The sequence below is a fragment of the Mesoplodon bidens genome, assembly GCF_964165515.1.
Source record: "Mesoplodon bidens genome assembly, chromosome: 12".
NCBI classification, from domain to species: Eukaryota; Metazoa; Chordata; class Mammalia; order Artiodactyla; family Ziphiidae; genus Mesoplodon; species Mesoplodon bidens.
Window position 1 is genome coordinate 11,656,946 of NC_138168.1, and position 12,326 is coordinate 11,669,271.

General features: G+C 41.2%; 1 protein-coding gene across 3 annotated transcripts in view; it reads right to left on the reverse strand.

The window, feature by feature from the left end:
• The window catches only part of KCNQ5 (potassium voltage-gated channel subfamily Q member 5), a gene marked incomplete at its 5' end in the record, with an annotated part of 571,115 nt that overhangs the window by 139,664 nt on the left and 419,125 nt on the right, over window positions 1–12,326 (reverse strand). The window lies entirely within an intron of this gene.

Sequence of the window (12,326 nt, forward strand, 5' to 3'; positions counted from 1 at the left end):
TATGGCCTTTATTATGTTGAGGTAGATTCCCTCTTTTCCCGTTTTCTGGAGAGTTTTTTATCATAAATGGGTGTTGAATTTTGTCAAATGCTTTTTCTGCATCTATTGAGATCACCATATGGTTATTCTCCTTCATTTTGTTAATATGGTGTATCACATTGATTGATTTGTGTAAATTGAAGAATCGTTGCATCCCTGGGATAAATCTCATTTGATCATGGTGTATGATCCTTTTAATGTGTTGTTGGATTCTGTTTGCTAGTATTTTGTTGAGGATTTTTGCATCTATATTCACCAGTGATATTGGTCTGTAATTTTTTTTTTGTAGTATCTTTGTCTGGTTTTGGTATCAGGGTGATGGTGGCCTCATAGAATGAGTTTGGGAGTGTTCTTTCCTCTGCAATTTTTTGGAAGAGTTTGAGAAGGATGGGTGTTAGCTCTTCTCTAAATGTTTGACAGAATTCACCTGTGAAGCCATCTGGTCCAGGACTTTTGTTTGTTGGAAGATTTTTAATCACAGTGTCAATTGCATTACTTGTGATTGGTCTGTTCATATTTTCTATTTCTTCCTGGTTCAGTCTTGGAAGGTTATACCTTTCTAAGAATTTGTCCATTGCTTCCAGGTTGTCCATTTTATTGGCATAGAGTTGCTTGTAGTAGTCTCTTAGGATGCTTTGTATTTCTGCAGTTTCTGTTGTAACTTCTCCATTTTCATTTCTAATTTTATTGATTTGAGTCCTCTCCCTGTTTTTCTTGATGAGTCTGGCTAATGGTTTATCACTTTTGTTTACTCTCAAAGAACCAGCTTTTAGTTTTATTGGTCTTTGGTATTGTTTTCTTTGTTTCTATTTCATTTATTTCTGCTCTGATCTTTATGATTTCTTTCCTTCTGCTAACTTTGGGTTTTGTTTGTTCTTCTTTCTCTGGTTGCTTTGGTGTAAGGTTAGATTGTTTATTTGAGATGTTTCTTGTTTCTTGAGGTAGGCTTGTATAGGTATAAACTTCCCTCTTAGAACTGCTTTTGCTGCATCCCATAGGTTTTGGACTGTCCTGTTTTCAGTGTCATTTGTCTCTATGTATTTTTTGATTTCCTCTTTGATTTCTTCAGTGATCTCTTGGTTATTTAGTAATGTATTGTTTAGCCTCCACATGTTTCTGTTTTTTATGTTTTTTTCCCTGTAATTCATTTCTAATCTCATAGTGTTGTGGTCAGAAAAGATGCTTATATGATTTCAATTTTCTTAAATTTACTCTGGCTTGATTTGTGACCCAAGATGTTATCTAGCCTGGAGAATGTTCCATGTACACTTGAGAAGAAAGTGTAATCTGCTGTTTTTGGATGGAATGCCCTATAAAAATCAATTAAATCTATCTGGTCTATTGTGTCATTTAAAGCTTGTGTTTCCTTATTTATTTTCATTTTGGATGATCTGTCCATTGGTGTAAGTGAGGTGTTAAAGTCCCCACTATTACTGTGTTACTGTTGATTTCCTCTTTTATAGCTGTTAGCAGTTGCCTTATGTACTGAGGTGCTCCTATGTTGGGTGCATATATATTTATAATTGTCATATCTTCTTCTTGGATTGATCCCTTGATCATTATGTAGTGTCCTTCCTTTTCTCTTATAACATTCTTTATTTTAAAGTCTATTTTATCTGTTATAAGTATTGCTACTCCAGCTTTCTTCTGATTTCCATTTGCATGGAATATCTTTTTCCATCCTCTCACTTTCAGTCTGTGTGTGTCCCTAGGTCTGAAGGGGGTCTCTTGTAGACAGCATATATATGGGTTTTTTTTTTTTTTAAACAGAGAACAGGAGTATTTATTTATTTTTAAATTTATTTATTTATTTATTTATTCATTTATTTATATTTTTGGCTTGTTGGATCTTCGTTTCTGTGTGAGGGCTTTCTCTAGTTGTGGCAAGCGGGGGCCACTCTTCATCGCGGTGCGTGGGCCTCTCACCATCGTGGCCTCTCTTGTTGCGGAGCACAGGCTCCAGACGCGCAGGCTCAGTAGTTGTGGCTCACGGGCCTAGTTGCTCCGCGGCATGTGGGATCTTCCCAGATCAGGGCTCGAACCCGTGTCCCCTGCATTAGCAGGCAGATTCTCAACCACTGTGCCACCAAGGAAGCCCCACGAGTCTTGTTTTTGTATCCATTCAGCAGGCCTGTGTCTTTTGGTTGGAGCATTTAATGCATTTGCGTTTAAGGTAATTATCGATATGTATGTTCTTATGACCATTTTCTGAATTGTTTTGGGTTTGTTTTTGTAGGTCCCTTTCTTCTTTTGTGTTTCCCACTTAGAGAAGTTCCTTTAGCATTTGTTGTAGAGCTGGTTTGGTGGTGCTGAATTCTCTTAGCTTTTGCTTGTCTGCAAAGATTTTGATTTCTCCACTGAATCTGAATGAGATCCCTGCCGGGTAGAGTAATCTTGGTTTTAGGTTCTTCCCTTTCATCACTTTAAGTATATCATGCCATTCCCTTCTGGCTTGTAGAGTTTCTGCTGAGAAATCAGCTGTTACCCTTATGGGAGTTCCCTTGTATGTTGTCTTTTTTCTCTTGCTGCTTTCAATAATTTTTCTTTGTCTTTAATTTTTGCCAGTTTGATTACTGTATGTGTTGGCATGTTTCTCCTTGGGTTTATCCTGTATGGGACTCGCTGTGCTTCCTGGACTTGGGTGGCTATTTCCTTTCCCATATTAGGGAAGTTTTCGACTATAATCTCTTCAAATATTTTCTCTGGTCCTTTCTCTCTCTCTTCTCCTCTGGGAGCCCTATAATGCAAATGTTGTTGTGTTTAATGTTGTCCCAGAGGTCTCTTAGGCTGTCTTCATTTCTTTTCATTCTTTTTCCTTTATTCTGTTCTGCAGCAGTGAATTCCACCTTTCTGTCTTGCAGGTCACTTATTCATTCTTCTGCCTCAGTTATTCTGTCACTGATACCTTCTAGTGTAGTTTTCATTTCAGTTATTGTATTGTTCATTTCTGTTTGTTTGTTCTTTAATTCTTCTAGGTTTTTGTTAAACATTTCTTGCATCTTCTCATTATTTGCCTCCATTGTTTTTCCGAGGTCCTGGATTGTCTTCACTATCATTATTCTGAATTCTTTTTCTGGAAGGTTGCCTATCTCCACTTCCTTTAGTTGTTTCTGGGGTTTTATCTTGTTTCTTCATCTGGTACATAGCCCTCTGCCTTTTCATCTTGTCTATCTTTCTGTGAATGTGCCTCTCTATTCTTTTTGCAACTTTTAAGGAAGTCTAAAGTTACTTCAAAATAAAAAGTTGTAACGAAGGGCCAGATGTTAGGAAGATGACTGTTGGGAAAAGGAATGAACATCTATTTTCTCTCAGACTTCAGATTAGCCAGTGTCTCTTGTGGGGTGGGGAAGATCTGGGGATGGGACTCAGACTGTCACATGGTTTACTGATTTGCTCCTGCGGTGCCATATGTGAGTGATGCAGGGAGATGACACAGTGTCATAGAAAGATGTTGGGACTTGACGTGAGCACATCTCTCTTTTTTTGTTGACTCTTTTGCTTATGCAGTGTGACCCTCAATACGGCCCTTAATCTAGGTCTCAGTTTTTCAAAATATAAAATGGGAATCCTCATCTTTTTCAGTTTCAATAAGATTGCTATGGGGGTTATATGAGATAGTTTATAAATACGATTTATACTTTAAATCATGAAATTTTATTCCTGTTCATGTAACACCAAGTGCCAAAATCCTAACCTCCTGTTATATTCAGCATCAAAGGAAGATTTCTTATCTAAATACAGCCCTAAACTGTTGTCCATTTTCTAATATGTGTGCAGGAAAGAAGCCATTGATGGTCCAGCAAGTTCACAGCCACTGTGGATTAGTGGAAAAGTAATGAAAATTCAAAAATGAAGCAAAGGCTCACTTCATCTCTTGTTTCAAGGAAGGCTGTGAGTTGAGCATTTAATTCAATGTGGTTCTTTCTTTTTACCCAGAAGGAGTGCAGAGGGGAAGTATGCACTCTTTTTTCTCTTATTATTATTATTATTGTTATTTTTTAAAAATCAGGAAGTTTTATTTCTGAAAAAATGGTGGTTCTGCAACACTTTCCAGTGGAACATTTACTTATATTTCAAAGTGAGAAAATCAAGCAGTCCTTTGCCAGTTGCAGCCCGTGGAATCAGGATAATCTCTCATGGCAACGGACAGCACCTAGAACATGCTGACAAGAAAGTTGCTAATCTATGTCACATGGTCTCCCACCAACCTGTTAATAAATTCCTTTTTCCTGCTCCCTCGTTATTCTTGCATGTGGAGATTAAATGTACTATATGGTAATTAAATTTGACTCTCAAGAGGTAGTGCTTTAGAGCCGTGAGCCACAGGAGGCTGGCTTTCTGCTCCAGCTCCACTGGTGACTTGGGGGTTGAGCACGGAGCACCTGCCCTGTGCCAGGCCTCAATTTTTCTGTCTACAGAGTGAGAGAAGCAACGTCTCAGAGGGACATGGTGCTGCTTTACGAGCTCTATGTTCTAACTGAGCTCCAAATTCCATTACAGAAAGGTATTCTTTGATGAATTAAAGATGCATTTATACTGTTGTTGAGATTCTTAGCAGGAATGAAAGAAGCTTTAAGATCTAATTTTAAAAGACTCCCACTTCACAGCACGTTATCCAGCTCTCAAATGCTGCACACAGCTGTGCATGGAGAGCTCTGTGGTATTTATTAAAAATAAGACACAAACCCTGCAAAGAGGTGCCGGAAATATCTCCACAACGCGTACAGGTGCTGAACTGCTCGACTTCCACTGAGGCTATGGGGGCTCCTACTGGCAAATTCCAATCACCACTCGGAAGAATGACCCCAGAGAGACAGCTTAATGCTTCCTACTGATCACGAGTCTTCAGAGAACATCTCAAGGCAGAAAGAGACAATTTCTCAAAGGAAGTAAATAACCTTTAATGAAACAAATCTGTGTCGCAGCCATAACTAAGTATATGCCGCAGAGTCCTTTGCTAAGAAGCCCTTGGGAATTGCTTCCTGGTGATAGTTTCCAAGGGGAATGGGAGAGCTCTCATCACCTTCTCCTAATTCCTGCTGCTCACGGGAAATAACACGTTTCTTTTCAGTTTGGACATTTCATGTTTTCTAAGGGTAGATATATAGATGAGTGGAAAAGTCTGAGGGACAGGTTTATATTTTTCTGGATGGGTAATGATTTGTATATTCTGATATGAAGTTCAGACAGGTATAGATAGATGACCAAGAGACCCAGAGCCTTATGTAGCCATATTGTTTGTTGCCTGATCAATTTTTTTTAAACCAAATATTTAGCATTAGGCCCACCAGCAATCTATTGGACCTTTGCCTGGTGGCCCATCCTAGATGCTACCTTGTCTCAGGCAACTATACGCCCTCACGCGGCCCCCATGGCCCCCAGGGGTGGCTGTCCATCCATCACCTCCCACTTCTCACTGAGCTCCAGCCACAATGGCCATGTGTCTCTTCCTGGTGCTAGCCATGCTCACTAGGTCTCAAGAACCTTTGCAATGCCTGCTCCCTGGCCTGGAGAGATCTGTGCCCACATCTTCTCATTGTGGCTTCTCTAATACTCAGGTTGACTTGAGTGTCCCACTCCTTAGAAAGACCCCCTTGAGCCACCCGATCTAACGAAGCCCCCAATCTCTCTGTTTATATCCTTCATAACGCTATCTCTGGTTGACATTATCTTGTTTCTAAAAAATATGTTTGCATATTATTTTTCTCTGTCCACTGGAATATTAGCTTGACAGGAAGGAGGACACTGCCCATTTAGAGCCACACAGCATCCCTGGCACCTAGAACTGCGCTTGGACATGGTGGACACTGTGTAGACATTTGCTGGGTGACTGAGCTCAGAATGCAGGGGATCTTTCACTCCTCTGCTCAGTCAGTCATGATGTTCTACACCTTTCTGACCAGACTACTTCTACCTCCATCACCTTTGCTCTGAATCAACATAATTAGTGTCCCTCCTTCTCCACGGGCATGGGAGACCATACTCTTACAGGCAGGGATCATGTTTTATCCATCTTTGGGTCCTTTGCACCTAAGGTCATGTTTGGCACATAATAAGTGCTCTGTCTGTGAATGAATTTTCTTACATAACATTTGAAAGTGCAGAATATCAGTACAATATATCGTAGTATGCCACTGAAGTTTATAGAAGGAGTGGGAAATAATCTTTAGCCATCCATTTGCTCTAAGCATATTCTCTATATGGTCAAGTCTTACCAGCTGATCAAACTATAAGTTCAAATTTGTGCACCAGGTCAACAGTGACTTAAACAGGTCTCCAAGGGTCTACTAATGTGAACAAACATGCGAAGGCATTTCTGGGAGTAATATCACTTATCCGGAGCTGCCTCCAATTAGGAAATACCCAGGGACCTCATGATAACATTGTTCAAAATGGTATGCAGTCCTATATGAGGCAAGTAAGTCTACTTTAGGGCTTAAAGTCTTCTTTAGGTTGGAGAGCAGCACAGGTAACCTGATCTAGTTGAAATAATAAGGCTAATTTTATTTAAGGCTGATACTGCAATTAGTGTCATTTTGTGAAGTCTGGCTTCTCATTCAAAGATTTCAGATTAGAAATGATAATATTTGTATACAAATAATGAATATTACAAATGTAAGTTGATGACAATGGACAAGGTTAACTAAATTTAATTTAACAATACTAATGAACAGTAAGCACAATCTTCTCACAGTTGGGTAGTGTGGCACTCTGGGAAGTAGATACTTGCTCATTGTTCTGGGTTCCTTGCACACACTCCTGAACCTTGGAAACTCTGGCATGACAAGTGCCTTTTGTACGATAACGAGGTGGCTGGGGGTCCCTAGAGAGCTTCAAGATGGGGGCTGGTGACCAGAAAGACAAAGGCGTGATGAGAGGGCCAGCCCCACCCTGGACCTCTGGGGAGGGAAAGGAGCCTGGAGATGGAGTTCCATCATCAGTAGCCAATGATTTAATCACGTGTGCCTTTGGAGTAAAAGCTCCATGAAAATCTCTAAACCATGGGTACTGGAGAGTGTCCGGGTTGGTAAACAAATGGGTGCTGGGAGGCGGGGCGCCTGGCAGGGGCACGGAAACTGCATGTTACCCAGTCCTTTGCCCCAAATACCTGCCCTGTGTGCCTCTTCCATTTGGCTGTTGTTCTTGAATTATAGCTATAATATAATATAATATAATATAAGGTACAGCACTTTCTTGAGTTCTGTGTCATTCTAGTGAGGTGGGGAGTTACTGGAGCCCCCAAACTGTAGTCAGCCAGGCAGAAGTGTGTTAGCCTGGGCACCTCACTGTGGCTGGCACCTGATGTCAAGGAGGGAAAGTCCTGTGGGATTAAGCCCTGAACCTGTGGGGTCTGTGCTAATACCAGTTGTTAGTGTCAGGATTGTATTGAGTTGCTGAACACCAAGTTGGTGTCTGGGAAGTTGGCGAATTGGTTGGTGTGAGGAAAAACCGCCACACATTAAGTGTCAGAAGTGTTGTGAGTGAAAACAGCTCATCAGGTACATATATTTTTCTAGACTGAAATCCTGGTTCTTTCATTCACCATCTTTCTAACTTTGGACAAGTTTCTTAAGCCTTAGCTTACTTCCTCATCCTTAAAAAGGATATTATAAAACTCATGTAGGATTAAATAAGACAATATTTATAGAGTTCAAGAGCAGTACCCATCACATAGCAACTTTCAATAAATATCAGCTCTTATTAATTAGAAGGATTGAAATGGCTCTAATGTTCTGTGCTCAATCAACCCAACAGGGTTCAATGGTCCTCAGATGGTCCAGTTAATCACATGGAGGTGACCATATGCACCGGAGTTTGAACACTTAGATGGAAAGAGAAACAGCAGAAGAGTATATGACTGACAGGAAGTAACCCAAGAGAACATAACTTCTACTAAAGGGCAGAGGAGATTAGAAGGTGTAGAAAATGACGCAGTTGAAGAGTATGTCTCTTGGAACCAAAGATGGAGAACCTGGAGAGGTAGAAAAATGGTGTCTCAATCTTCAGTTCAGAACCAGTGGCAGTCTGAGAGTCTCTGATACAGCTTTCCAACACATTAGCAGCTGAAGCTGCCTTTTAATAGGATAAACTCACAGAGTGGCCTTGGCTGTGTGGTTGATTTTAATAAAGGCTCCAATTTTGTTTTAGCCAAAGAAGACACTGGTTATTTTCTTCTCATTAAAAAAATACACTTGTTGGCATTTTCAGGAGTGACTGTTATCTCATGTCAAAGGCATATATGCTCCATTCAGGGGGAAATATCCGTGCTGAGGTTTGCCTCTTTCGTCCTCTTGTGGAAATATTACACCGAAGGAGAACTGCTAAAATAGCAATTAAAAACCGACCTACATTTAGCATCAAATACAGATCCACGATTAACCACAGGTTGGTGTTTTCTGCTTCCCTGAAATGCACTGCAAGACTGAGAAGTATGGCCCTGTTACATATGTCTCTAGACAGAGTTACTGGGGCATCCAGAAAAGCCGTGGCTACAGCGAATTGGTTGGCCTCCTGACAGATCAGGCTTATCATCACAATCTAGGCACCAGCCTTTGCTATGGTTTGCAACTTTCAGATAGGTCATTAACAGAAGTTAGAAAAGGAGTGACTATGAACTCAGTCTTAGAGGTTATTTCACATGTTCTCAATACTGAGGTCACGAGTAAATGAGTTGTGTTTGAATGTAGAGAAATCAGAAAGCAGCCAGTCCAGGTAAATGAGGGCAGCTCATTAGATATCCTCAAAGGTACTTGACGTAGGGCAGCGATTATGGCCCCCAGATGTATGTAGAAATGTTATTTCAACAGCGTCTTAGGGGAGAGACGTAAATTGAACGCATAGGTATAAGGAAGAATTTTGTAATTCAAGATAAGCTTTTACCAATTTTCAAAGCAAACTCCTCAAATCAAGCAGAGATAAATCAACATGGTAATGAAAGAGAGCATCTAATTAAAAAACAATTGAATAAATTTTTTTTTCTTCCCTTAGGTTACAGTTGTTTAAAATATGTTTTTCAAACCCAAGAATATAATGATTTTATGATTTCTCAAATCAACAATATTTGAAAATGCCCTGGTTCTGGCTCCAGTGCAGGGGTGGAGAGGTGGGCAGGTCAGGAGGGGAAGTTCTGCAGTCTTTGGGAATCAGCTCATGGGCGTCTATCACCTTGTGTCCAAATACTAACAGTTGGTCTGCAGGGCTCGCTAGGTGACGGCTGTAGTAGCTTTGGTCTGTCTCAACTGGAGAGAGCAACACAGGGGTGCTTCCAGAAAGCACTCCCCGTGCTGCAGGCACAGCCAGGCTACCAGTCTTCTCTGGATCCTTTCTTGAATGCTCAAGCCTTCTAAAAGTGTTGGGTGTGTATTTGGCATGTTCAGACTAACCAAATCTTACAGATACATGGAGTCTTGAGAGAGGTTAGCTACATTTCCAAACGCACAACATTTATCACAGACAGATGAGGGAGATGCTACTTCTTTGTCCATTTTGCCATGGTAAATTAGGCAAAACAAGGGAAATCCAGGGTTCACTTTACATTTTGCTTTATCGTTTAACCCCTGACATCAATCATTTTTTTATCGGCCTATTAAGCAGGCCTAGAAAGAGCCCCAGCAGCCACGTGCTAAAGCCTGCCGCCGTCAGGCAGGTGACCTCGGTTCCTCTGTGTAGGTTACATCTTACTGACCTCATCCTCAAGACCCACGTTTGAACACATTTCACTATTTCATTGCTTCATCTGGACCATGAATCGAACCATTACACATACCTCAAAAAAAAAGACTGAAAAGTGCATAGTTATCCTAAATGTAAGTACAAATCTTGTTTTTGTTCTAATGGGGATTCATTATATATTTATCTGTGAAAATTTCTTCCAAAGCAATAGATTCACTAGAGGTCAAATATCCAAATGAAGAAAAGTCCTGAAGAGGTAACTAAACTCCAGCCACACCTAAACCATGTCACACTAAATCTGTAAGGTCACAGCTGACAGGCTCAAAGGTGGCTAAGTTACAGACGACAACGTCGTCTTCAGAACCATACATTACACCAAGACCTGAACGGAACCGAGACAGGAAGAGAAAGATTAAAGGACTAAGTTGTGCTGATGTATCCGTAGCTGAGAACAGCTATCAAAGGGCAGCAGGCGTCTGGGAAAGAATCTGCTTTTTAGCTTAGAAGCCAGAAATACATTGGCATTGCCTCTGGAATTGGAATAAAACCAATTTTAAATTGGTTTTAAAGCCTGGAATGGAACGTTCCTGCAGTCATCCGTGAACCAACCTTATCCTGTAGAAGCTGAGTGAGCCCTGGCCAAACCATCTGCCTTGTGAATGGTTTTGTTTGGGTCCCTCATAGGACAGGAAGTTCTTGTGCTGTAATTCCACATCGAGTTACAGTGTTTTGTGGTGTAGTTTGAGCAGGGAATTAAAAAAGAGGAAAAACCTCCAGAGGAAAATCAAGTGCCTTCACTGATGCACCTCAGGGGCTGGGTGGGCCCGCCTGGGGGCTGGGTGGACCCGCAAGGCTGGGTGTTGGCGCCCACTTTCCTCCATGCCCCTCTGGCAGAAGAGGGGCAGCCGGACAAACAGACTGCGTTAGTGAAGGCCAAACAAGATGTTTCAAGGTTGATGTAACTTAGAATTGCACTTGATTCACTGCGGTAACCACAGGGCTTCCCGCACAGCCCCATGTCCATAACATCTGGTTGAAGGAACGGTGGCTCTGGAAATGTGCATGCGTGTGGGGAACCCTCCCGCTTCCTTGTGCCCAGGACGTGCGCCACTCACACCGCACTGGGAGGAAAGATGGGCCAAAGGGTTCCTCTTACAGTCCCCGTGGAGGGGGTTTCTCCACTTCCTCCTTAAGGAACAGGGGTTAGGGAGGAAACTAAAGGTGCTCAACAATTCCCAACTCCTGAAACAAAATGGCAAACCAGCTGCTGATGAAGAGCTTAGTCTAAAGTAGCTTGTAAATAAAAACCCCACTTTCTCAGATTGGAAATAGTTGAAATAAGTAAACCTCACTGAGAACTTTCAGCATTTGGATTTGAATGGCTACCAAAGAAGTGGGAAGGAAAAAAGAGCAAGAAAACCAAACGGAGCTGTTGAATAACAGCAGCAACTACAACATCAACAATAACAACAAGCTTTTGTATACAGGGTTTTCTTTTTCTTTCCCCAAAGGAATAACATTCTATTACTTAAAAATAGGCCAAATTCTTCAAAAATGTCAGTGTTGGGAAAGACAGAGAAAGGCTGATGAACGGTTCTAGATGAATGAGACCAAAGAAGCGTGATGACCAGACACAGTTGTGACCCAGACTGGGTCCTGCCCTGGAGGGAAAATGCTACAAATGACATTATTGGGTCAACTGGCAAAACCGCGATACAACCAGCAGATTAGTTAAGGTATTGTGTTAATGTCCAATTTATGGAAGGTTAGGTAAAAGAATGTCCTTATTTTGGCAAACCCACACTGAAATATTTAGGGATAAAGGGCCATGATGTAGACAACTTACTTAAAAAATTAATCGATTAATTGAAAATTGAGATATAATTGACTAAGGTTTTCAATTTTATGATCCACTTTTAAGTAAATTACTTAGAGGTGCCAGATCTTAACTCTGGAATGTTTTATAATTTCAGGCTGGTACCCAGGTGAATGGAATCTCTTTGAAAGGACAGCAGCCAGGGAGCTGCAGGGATGTGATATTTATTCGGGGACTGCAGGGTGGGCCCTCAAACTTCAGAGGATAAACACTTCATCAGGTCTAACAGTTACAGTACATAAACATACTTGTAATTATTCTTGAGGCACGCTCATTAACATGCTTTACCAGGACAACTACACTTATACGTGCCAGCAGATCAAGAGCATAAAAGGGGTATTGCTTACACTGTAGAGCAAAAAGGGGTCTTTATACTTAGTGAAATCAATGCTCCCAAACTCAGGGTGACACTCGAGAACCATGGATTTCAGCATAACTTAACCTGACACAAGTAGGTATTTTAGAGCCAGACCATCTGGCTCAAATCCCAGCTCCACCACTAAGTACCTGCATGACTTTTAGCGACTCACTTCACCTCTCTGTGCCCCAATTTCTTCATCTTACAATGGGGATAATAAAAATACCTACCTCATCATGTTATGAAGAGGATTAAATGAGTCAGCGCTTTCAAAACACGAGATTGCTGGCCCATGCTGAATAATCCATGAACGTTAGCTCTTAACATTAACTAAATGCTGCGATACCGGAAACAGAAGAAGAAAAGGATGCAGTGTCATAA